We start from the raw sequence: 10,641 nt of genomic DNA on the forward strand, positions 1-10,641 counted from the left end.
ACAGGATCTTGCTCTGTCACTGCAGCCTCAACCTCTTGGGCTCAAGCAATCCTCCCACCTCAGCCTCCCAGGTAGCTGGCATCACAGGCACGTGACACCATGCCAGGCTAATTTTTGTATTTGTCATAGAGATGGGGTTTTGCCATATTGCCCAGGCTAGTTTTAAACTCCTGAGCTCATGTGATCCTCCTGTGTTGGCCTTCCAAAGTGCTGGGATTACAGGCGTGAGGAGTTGCTATTTCATTTGCTGCTCCCTTGCCTGAGTCATCTTCCCACAGATGTTCACATGATTAACTTCTTCACCTCCTTCGAGCCTTTGCCCAAATGCTACTGTCTTAATATGGCATGGCTTGATCACTCTATGTAAAGGGAGACTCTCTCCCATTCTAGATTCTCCTTACCCTGCTTGGCTTTTTATTCCTTCACAAACTATTCATTTTCTACTATGGATTCTAATTCATGCATCAGACCCATGCTTATTGTAGAAATGATACAAAGACAGGAATCTCTGTCTGGTTTGTTCACTGATGTATCCCAGCATCTAGAGCAGCAACTATTGGTGCTCAGTAGATGTTCATGAGACGATTAAAGGAAGGCATCTCAGGGACTATCATGAAGACAAGAGCAGATCCCTCAGCTCCTCCACGGTTTATCAAACATTTTTTTCCAACCCGTATAATCCAGTCCTCAAGAGGAATTCTGGTAAATAGATCTCACCAATATCCTTACATTTATGGTAATATTGTAGAGCTCATTGTAAAGTGTTGCTCTGGATCTTGTCTGTCTGGCCCACTTTTAATCTGTCTCTGCATCTCACAAGGGTGCTGGTCTCCTTGAACATTTCTGAAATATTCTAAAATTCACGGCCTATCACACCCTGCATCCATCTTCGCAATAGCGATGACTTTGTTCAGAAATGGATTGCTTCCTCCTCCTCACTTGGGAGGCTGAGGTGGGAAAATCACTTGAGCCCAGGAGTTCGAGACCAGCCTTGGCAACACAGTGAGCCCCTGTCTCAATCAAGTGTTTCTTCTTTCATATTTACCCACACTGGCACACCAAGAAACATGAATCGAGACAGTCCATATGTTAAGTATAGTGTTATCTGATGGCAAAATTATTCCCATTTGAGTATAGGACTTTTTTTTTTATTTTTTATTTCATTTTATTTTTTGAGACAGAGTCTCGCTCTGTCACCCAGGCTGGAATGCAGTGGTGTGATCTTGGCTCACTGCAACCTCCACATCCTAGGTTCAAGTGATTCTAGTGCCTCAGCCTCCCGAGTAGCTGGGATTACAGGCACACGCCACCACACCTGGCTAATTTTTGTATTTTTAGTAGAGATGGGGTTTCACCATGTTGGCCAGGCTGGTCTCAAACTCCTGACCTCAGGTGATCTGCCCGCCTCAGCCTCCCAAAGTGTTAGGATTACAGGCGTGAGCCACCACGCCCAGCCGAGTATAGGACTTTAAATAAGAAAAACACTCTTGCAATTGAAGGGAGCAGAATGAGTTTCCAAAATTTTTTTTTTTTTTTTTTTTTTTTTTTGTTGAGACAGGGTATCGCTCTGTCACCCAGGCTGGGGTGTAGTGGCATGATCATAGCTCACTGCAGACTGGACCTTCTGGGCGCAAGTGATCCTCCCACCTCAGCCTCCCAAGTAGCTGAGACCACAAACACATGCCACCATGCCTAGGCTATGCTGCCCGGGCTGGTCTCGAACTCCTGGGCTCAAGCTATTCTCCTGCTTTGGCCTCCCAAAGTGCTGGGATTAGAGGCTTGAGCCACCGTGCCCAGCCTGTTTTCCAAACTTTCATAATTTATTTCTGTCATAAATTTGAACTTAAATCAGGCAAGAGTTTTCACATAATGAAAACTAATTTTACAATACTGAATGATGAATGATTTCACTGTTAAAAGCAAAATTGTGTCACTGCACTCCAGGCTGGGTGACAGAGCAAGACCTTGTCTTTAGAAAAAAAAAAAAAAAAGAAAAAAAAAGAAGCAGCAGCAGCAAAACTGTTTCCTTAGAATTTTTTTTGAAACTTCATTTGCTTAGGCCAGGCGCGGTGGCTCACGCTTGTAATCCCAGCACTTTGGGAGGCCGAGGCGGGCGGATCACAAGGTCAGGAGATTGAGACCACGGTGAAACCCCGTCTCTACTAAAAAATACAAAAAAAAAAAAAAGTAGCCGGGCATGGCGGCGGGCGCCTGTAGTCCCAGCTACTCGGAGAGGCTGAGGCAGGAGAATGGCGTGAACCCGGGAGGCGGAGATTGCAGTGAGCCGAGATTGCGCCACTGCACTCCAGCCTGGGCGACAGAGCGAGACTCCGTCTCAAAAAAGACAAAAAAAAAAAAAAGGAAACTTCATTTGCTTTGTTAGTTGACCTTCTTTTATCCTTTGTTCCTTTTGTCTGTCATTGTTTATTATTATTTTTGTTGTTATTATTTTTTGTCTGTCATTATTATTTTAGTTATGTTTATGATTAGTTATGTTTTTTGAAACATACAAAAGCATATATGTAATACTTCAGTGAAATAAACACCCATGAGCCCATCTCCTGGCCTAAAAACAAAAACATTTTTTTTCTTTTTTGAGACAGAGTCTTGCTTTGTCGCTGATGCTAAAGTGAGGTGGCATGATTTTGACTCACTGCAACCTCCACCTCCCGGGTTCAAGCGATTCTCCTTCCTCAGCCTCTCAAGTAGCTAGGACTACAGGCATGCACCACCATGATCGGCTAATTTTTGTATTTTTGGTGGAGACAGGCTTCGCCAGTTTGGCCAGGCTGGTCTCGAACTCCTGACCTAAGGTGATCTACCCGCCTCAGTCTCCCAAAGTGCTGGGATTACATGTGTGAGCCACCATGCCCAGCTAAAAGAAATTGTTGTGATAAATTATGTGCCACACCTAGATCATCTGTTTCCCTGCCTTCCCATTCCTAAAGGTATCCATTGCCTTAAATTTTGTGCTTATTATTCCCTTGCTTTACTCACACACAAACACACACACGATTGGTGATGATAGATAGATGATAGATAGATAGATAGATAGATAGATAGATAGATAGATAGATAGATAGATAGATGATAGATAGATAGATAATAGATAGATAGATGATAGATAGAGACAAATAATATATCGTGTAGTTTTGTTTGTTTTTGAACTCTGTAGAAATCTTATCATATTTTAAGTGGTTTTCTAGTTTTTCCTTTTTTCACTGAATATTATGTGTTCAAGATTCTTCCAAGTAATTGCACTTAGCTATAGTTTATTCATTCTCACATTTCTATATTCTATTATGTGAACATACCACAATTCACTCATTCTCTTGTCACTATGTATGTGAGTATGTATCTATCAGACCTATATATGTTTGTGTTTATCTATCTATACTAATATATCTATAGAAAGATATATATATTTCGTAGTTCTTTCCCCTTATAAACATGGCTGCTAAAACCATCTTCTTTCCACGTATGTCCTGATGCTTGTGTACAAGAATTTCTCTTATATATATATACCTGAAAAGGATTTGTGAGCTAAGCTTTGCTAATGACTATTTTCTTAAATGGTTGTCCCAATTTAGACTCCTACCAGCAGTGAATTCTCACTGATGACAACTGGAACCGGAAACTTATAGCCAGTTACAAGCACGTAGCTGAAACTTCGGATCCCATTAATGTGCCAGTTTCCTAAACTTCTTTGAGTTTAGAGGACTCTCCAACCCTTCTTCTCTTCTCCCAGTTAACCAGCTAACTTCTATAAGAACAGGATGCCTCTTCTCTGTAAAAAGGACATTATTGCCCTGCTAATTAATTTCGTTAAAACAGGGAGAGTTGCCACTCACAAACTGCTAGAAAAAAAAATTCCGTACCAAAAGGACCTAAATTTAAAGCAGAATCAATTGCAAGTCTGTCTTCTTAGTAAACTAGAAAATGAAAATAAGCATTACAAACCCACTAAGAGATGAAGGGAGGAGTCATTTTCCTCTTCCCTTTCCCAGGCTGGTAAATGACTTAGGTTTAGAAACTTCTGAGGCCAAAAGGGATGAAGCAGAGGCATATACGTTCTTCAGGCTTAGGATAAAGATGTATAAAGAATTTGGTAGACCAGCCTGGGCAACATGGTGAAACCCCATCTCTACAAAAAATACACCAATTAGCCGGGCGTGGTGGTGTGCACCTGTAGTCCCAGCTACTAGTGGGGCTGAGACGGGAGGGTCACTTGAGCCAGGGAGGTCGAGGCTGCAGTGAGCCGTGATTGCACCACTGCACTTCAGCCTGGCAGAGTGAGACCTTGTCTCAAAAAAAAAAAAAAAAAGGAGGCTGGGCGCAGTGGCTCATGTCTGTAATCCTAGCACTTTGGGAGGCTGAGGCAGGCGGATCACGAGTTCAAGAGATCGAGACCATCCTGGCCAATATGGTGAAACCCTGTCTCTACTAAAAATACAAAAATTATCTGAGCGTGGTGGCATGTGCCTGTAGTCCCAGCTGCTCGGGAGGCTGAGGCAGGAGAATTGCTTGAACCCGGGAGGCAGAGGTTGCAGTGAGCGGAGATTGCGCCACTGCACTCCAGTCTGGCAACAGAGCAAGACTACGTCCAAAAAAAAAAAAAAAAAGTCTAGTATACTATGGTTTCTCTTCAGATTATATCAATTTTTCACCTTTTCCTAAAGATTTATGTGGAGAGGAACAATTCTGAGTCTTAACCAAATTTTTTGAGGCCTTTAGTCTTCAAGGCGATTTTATTGTATTATTATTATTTTTTGAGACAGAGTCTCACTTTGTCGCCCAGGCTGGAGTGCAGTGGTGTGATCTTGGCTCACTGCAACCCCCACTGCCCGGGTCCAAGCAATTCTTCTGCCTCAGCCTCCCAAGTAGCTGGGTTACGTCATGCACCAACACACCCAGCTAATTTTTGTATTTTTAGTAGTGGCAGGGTTTCACCATGTTGGCCAGGCTGTTCTCAAACTCCTGACCTCAGGTGATTTGCCCACCTCAGCTTCCCAAAGTTCTGTGATTACAGGCATGAGCCACTGTGATTCAGGGCTAATTTAAAAAGAAAAAAAAAAAAAAAGAATTTGGCTATGATTTAGCCCACCTCTCTGTGCCTAGAATTAGAATGTGGTAAGATACACCAGTAGGTCCTCAGAGTTTAGCTGCTTCAGAAACACTAGAAAGTGCCCTTTCACAATCAGTCATGGTTCAGAACACAAGACTAAAAAAGTCACTACCTTGCTGGCACCCATTGGGGAAGATGAGAATGGGTCTGTAGTCTCATCTTTCTCTGTGCAGCTGTGCTGTTCCCTACTAGTCCTGTGTTAGAGGTTTCCTCTGTTGGTGTAAACACTGGTAGGAGCCATTAAAGTAATTATGGTCAATACATACAGCCTATGGGGAACAGTTGTGCAACCTGATGATCAGACAGAGGTACCAGACATGGCAAGGGAAGAACTGGGTTTGAGCCCTGGTTCTGCCACTTAACAGCAGGGCTGCAGGTCCCAGGCATGGTAAAAGCAGAGCACTACTGGTGATATAACAGCTATCATGGTGAGTGTTTACTCCTGTTCTCAAGCACCATAAAAGCTCTCAAGGCCAGGTGCGGTGGCTCACGCCTGTAATCCTAGCACTTTGGGATGCCGTGGCAGCCAGATCACCTGAGGTCAGAAGTTAAAGACCAGCCTGGCCAACATGGTGAAACCTCGTCTCTACTAAAAATACTAAAATTAGCCTGGTGTGGTGGCACACGCCTGTAATCCCAGCTACTCGGGAGGCTGAGGCAGGAGAATTGCTTGAACCCGGGAGGCAGAGGTTGCAGTGAGCCAAGATCCTGCCACTGCACTCCAACCTGGGTGACAGAGCAAGACTCTGTCTCAAAAAAAATAATAAATAAATAAATAAATAAATAAAAAGCTCTCAAGAGCCACAGGACATAAGGCCATTGCTATCACGTTCTTCTTCTTCTCATCCTCACTCCATATAAGGAAAGAAAGATAGGCAGAATGGTTAAAAACCTTTGGTTAGAGTCAGGTAGAACCGGTTTGAAAACCTCCACCTCTATCTCTTCCTAGCTGCGTGACCTTGAATATGCTACTTAGCCTCCCTGAGCCTGTTTCTTCATCTGTAAAATGAGGGTAATTAAGAAAGCAAAGGCCGGGCGCGGTGGCTCACGCCTGTAATCCCAGCACTTTGGGAGGCTGAGGTGGGCGGATCACGAGGTCAGGAGATCGAGAACATCCTGGCTAACAGGGTGAAACCCTGTCGCTACTAAAAATACAAAAAAATTAGCCAGATGTGGTGGCGGGCGCCTGTAGTCCCAGCTACTCGGGAGGCTGAGGCAGGAGAATGGCGTGAACCTGGGAGGTGGAGCTTGCAGTGAATCGAGATCACGCCACTGCACTCCAGCCTGGGAGACAGAGCAAGACTCTGTCTCAAAGAAAAAAAAAAAAGACAGACCTAGCCTTCTAAAATTTTTATTTATTTATTTATTTTGATACAGAGTCTCGCTCTTGTCACCCAGGCTACAGTGCAATGGCGCAATCTTGGCTCACTACAACCTCCGCCTCCCAGGCTCAAGTGATTCTCCTGCCTCAGCCTCCCTAGTAGCTGGGATTATAGGCATGTGCCACCACGTCAGGCTAATTTTAGTATTTTTAGTAGAGACGGGTTTTCACTGTGTTGGCCAGGCTGGTCTCAAACTCCTGACCTCAGGTGATCCACCCACCTCGGCCTCCCAAAGTGCTGGGATTACAGGCATGAGCCACCACACCAGGCTGAGCATGTGTTAAAACCAGGACTGCCCCAAGCACATTACATAGATTCCCTGGGATAAATTTCACACTAACCTTACTTATAAGTAAAATTATTATCCACAATTTACAGAAGAAGAAACTGAGAGATTAAGTTATTTGTTCAGGTTTACACAGCTAGGAGATACAGAGTCACAGATAGAATTCAGGGACAATAATACCACCTCACAACATTACTGTGAGGTTTAAATAGTCAACTGTGATAACATGTGGGAGTTATCACATGTTATCACATGTGAATAGATGATAACAGTAGCACAAAGAATGGGAGGTGACGTAAAGGGAATTATCCTTCTTCCATTATACATAAAGTGGTATAATATTAACCCAAAGTATACTGTGATAAATTAGAAATACGTATTGTAATCCCCACAGCAACCACAAAAAAAAAAGTCTACAAAAGCATATCATATAATCAGGCCAGGCGCAGTGGCTCATACCTGTAATTCCAACACTTTGGGAGGCTGATTCAGGAGGATTAGCCCAGGAGTTTGAGACCAGCCTTGGCAACATAGCGGGACTCCTGTCTCTACAAAAATAAAAACAAAAATTAAAAAATTTAAAACCCACACACACACAAAGAAAAGAAAAATATATAATCACATTATAAAGAGATGATAGAGGAAATAAAGTGAAATAATAAAAATATTCAATACAAAAGAAAGTAAGCAAGCAAGAACAAAGGAACAGAAAATAAGTGGGATCAATAGAAAACAAATAGCAAAATGGTAGACTTAAGCAGAGCTATATCAGGAGTTACTACATTGGACTAAACACTAAAAAGGCAGAGATTGTCAAACCAGATTAATAAGCCATCCCCAACTATATGCTGCTTAAAGCGACATACTTTAAATAGAGAGACACAGACAAGTGGGACAGGTTGAAAGTAAAAATATAAATGGTATACACTAAGAAGAAGAAAGCTGAGGTGGTTAATATCAAAGTAGACTTCAAGACAGGGAGAATTACCAGAAAAAAAAAAGACAGAAATTTTATAATGACAAAAGGCTCAATTTATCAAGAACACATAGCAATTAATTCTGAGTATGCAGCTAATGAGAAAATTTCAAAATACATGAAGCAAAAATAGAACTAAAGAAGAGAAATAGACACACTCACAATTATAATTGGAGATTTCCCTTACACTAATTTATAGACCATGAAGACAAAAGAAGTCCCTCAAAATATAAAAGATTTGAACAATATTATCAGCCAACTAGATATAATTGATATTTACCAGCCACTGCATTTTATAGCTGCAAAGTATACATTCTTCCAAGTGCAAATTCAGTCAAAATGGACTCCATGTTGGGCCACAAAACAAGTCTCAGTAAATTTCAAAGAATATCTATTGCAAGTAATTATTATTAAAATGAGGGTGAGGGTTAACTATTTGTCTCATAATCTCTGGTTCTATGACTCCTCCTACTCAAATGTGAGGAATTGTTTTTCTTTTTCCTTTTTTTTTTGGGGGGGGAGTTTCGCTCTTTGTTTTGCTTTTCATTTTTTTTTTTTTTTGAAATGGAGTCTTGCGCCGGGCGCGGTGGCTCAAGCCTGTAATCCCAGCACTTTGGGAGGCCGAGGCGGGCGGATCACGAAGTCAGGAGATTGAGACCACGGTGAAACCCCGTCTCTCCTAAAAATACAAAAAATTAGCCGGGCGTGGTGGTGGGCGCCTGTAGTCCCAGCTACTCAGGAGGCTGAGGCAGGAGAATGGCGTGAACCCGGGAGGCGGAGCTTGCAGTGAGCCGAGACTGCGCCACTGCACTCCAGCCTGGGTGACAGAGTGAGACTCCGTCTCAAAAAAAAAAAAAAAAAAAAGAAATGGAGTCTTGCAGCCCAGGCTGGAGTGAAATGGCGTGATCTCGGCTCACCGCAACCTCCGCCTCCTGGGTTCAAGCAATTCTCCTGCCTCAGCCTCCTGAGTAGCTGGGATTATAGGCACCTGCCACCACATCCTACCAATTTTGTATTTTTAGTGGAGACGGGGTTTCTCCATGTTGGTCAGGCTGGTCTCGAACTCCCGCCTTGGCCTCCCAAAGTGCTGGGATTACAGGCATGAGCCAGTGTGCCCAGCCTTCCTTTCTTTTAAAAAAAAAAAAATTGAGATGGGGGTCTCACTGTGTTGACCAGGCTGGTCTTGAACTCCTGGCCTCAAGCGATCCTCTCACTTTAGCCACCCAAAGTAATGAGATTATAGGTGTGAACCACCGCACCCAGCCAAACATGAGAAATTTTCTAGCACCTTCTCCCCAGTCTGCTAACAATCTTTATTATTTGCTTATTGGAGTTTCCAAAGATCTTACCAAGGTTAAGACCAAATTCTTTAGTCACTTCAACAACTGAATTATTTAAGAAGAAATTGCGAAGAATGATAAGAGCTTGAACTTGATCTCCCTTTTTGGGTTCTGCAGTTCCCTATTCTCAGAAAACACAGTCTTCCACCTGAAGCATGTCACCATATGATTTGTACGCCAGCACGTGTTGCTTAAGATTTTCTAAAATAATCTCCATTGCCACTGAGGACAATGAACTTCTGCAAAAGTGAATCTGTCAATCAGGGATCCTCTCTTCAGAGCCCTTAACTTGTTACTCAGCTCATTTCTGGAGTTGAGGGGAACATTGGTGTCCATATATTAAATAAATACTGCAGGGGCTCCCAAATTGGAGTTCACTGGCCCTACTGGGAGGGTTTGCCTGAAAATGTGTGCTGATGGCATTTTCCTGGGAAAATAACTGCCAGCTTTCATCAGATTCTCAAGAAATAGGAGTTTTGACTTCTAAAATGCTAAGAGTCTATTGCATTATTTTTTCAAGTTGCCAAAACAACTTCATATCTTAGCCCTACAGAGAACCCTAAAGCTGCATTTCTGTTTTTGCATCTGTAACGTAGGGTTGTATACATATACATATATCTCCAATAGGCTGTATGCAGTGTCTCACACCTGTATTCCCAGTACTTTGGGAGGCCGAGGCGGGAGGATGGCTTAAGCCCAGGAGTTCGAGACCAGCCTGGGCAACATGGTGAGATCCCATCTCTACAAAAAATTTAAAAATTAGCTCGGCATGGTGGCGCCTGCCTGCAGTCCCAGCTACTTGGGAGGTTGAGGCAGGAGGATCACTTGAGCCTAAGAGGCTGAGGCTTTAGTGAGCTATGATTGCACCACTGCACTCCAGCCTGGGTGACAGAGTGAGAGCCTACCTTGAAAAAAAAAAAAAAAATCAATACACTCATTGACTTTACTAAGAAAGTTCTAGGCAGCAACCCTAGCTTCCACTCAACACTTTTGCCAGGTTCATTTATTAATATCCTGCATAATCAAACTCTAGAGACAATAGTTGGGGAAATGCTAGCTTAGGAATTTCACTTGTTGGCCGGGCACGGTGGCTCATGCCTGTAATCTCAGCACTTTGGGAGGCCGAGGCGGGCAGATCACTTGAGGTCAGGAGTTCGAGATCAGCTTGGCCAACATGGTGAAACCCCGTCTCTACTAAAAATAGAAAAATTAGCCAGGCATGGTGGCAGGCTCCTGTAATCACAGCTACTTGGGAGGCTGAGGCATGAGAATTGCTTAAACCTGGGAGGTGGAGGTTGCAGTGAGCTGATACGGTGCCATTGCACTCCAGCATGGGCGATAGAGCAAGGCTCACTCTCAAAAAAAAAAAAAAAAAAAAAAAATTCACTTTTTTATGGCCATAACCCCTTGAACAGGCCTGACCTCTTCTGATTTTGGACACCAAGGAGTATAGGGCCAGTTTAGTACTTGGATGAGATCCCGCCTAGAAGTATCAGGGTTTTAATTTATTTACATTAAAAAAAAAAAAAAAA

The 10,641-nt window shown here is 43.0% G+C and overlaps 1 non-coding gene across 1 annotated transcript; it reads left to right on the forward strand.

The window, feature by feature from the left end:
• The first annotated feature begins 4,629 nt into the window (after positions 1 to 4,629).
• LOC129461406 (U5 spliceosomal RNA) lies at positions 4,630 to 4,745 on the forward strand. Its single transcript, XR_008650540.1, has one exon. It is a non-coding gene; the product is annotated as a U5 spliceosomal RNA (small nuclear RNA).
• Positions 4,746 to 10,641: the final 5,896 nt, after the last annotated feature.

The sequence above is a fragment of the Symphalangus syndactylus genome, chromosome 13 (assembly GCF_028878055.3).
Source record: "Symphalangus syndactylus isolate Jambi chromosome 13, NHGRI_mSymSyn1-v2.1_pri, whole genome shotgun sequence".
Lineage (NCBI taxonomy): Eukaryota > Metazoa > Chordata > Mammalia > Primates > Hylobatidae > Symphalangus > Symphalangus syndactylus.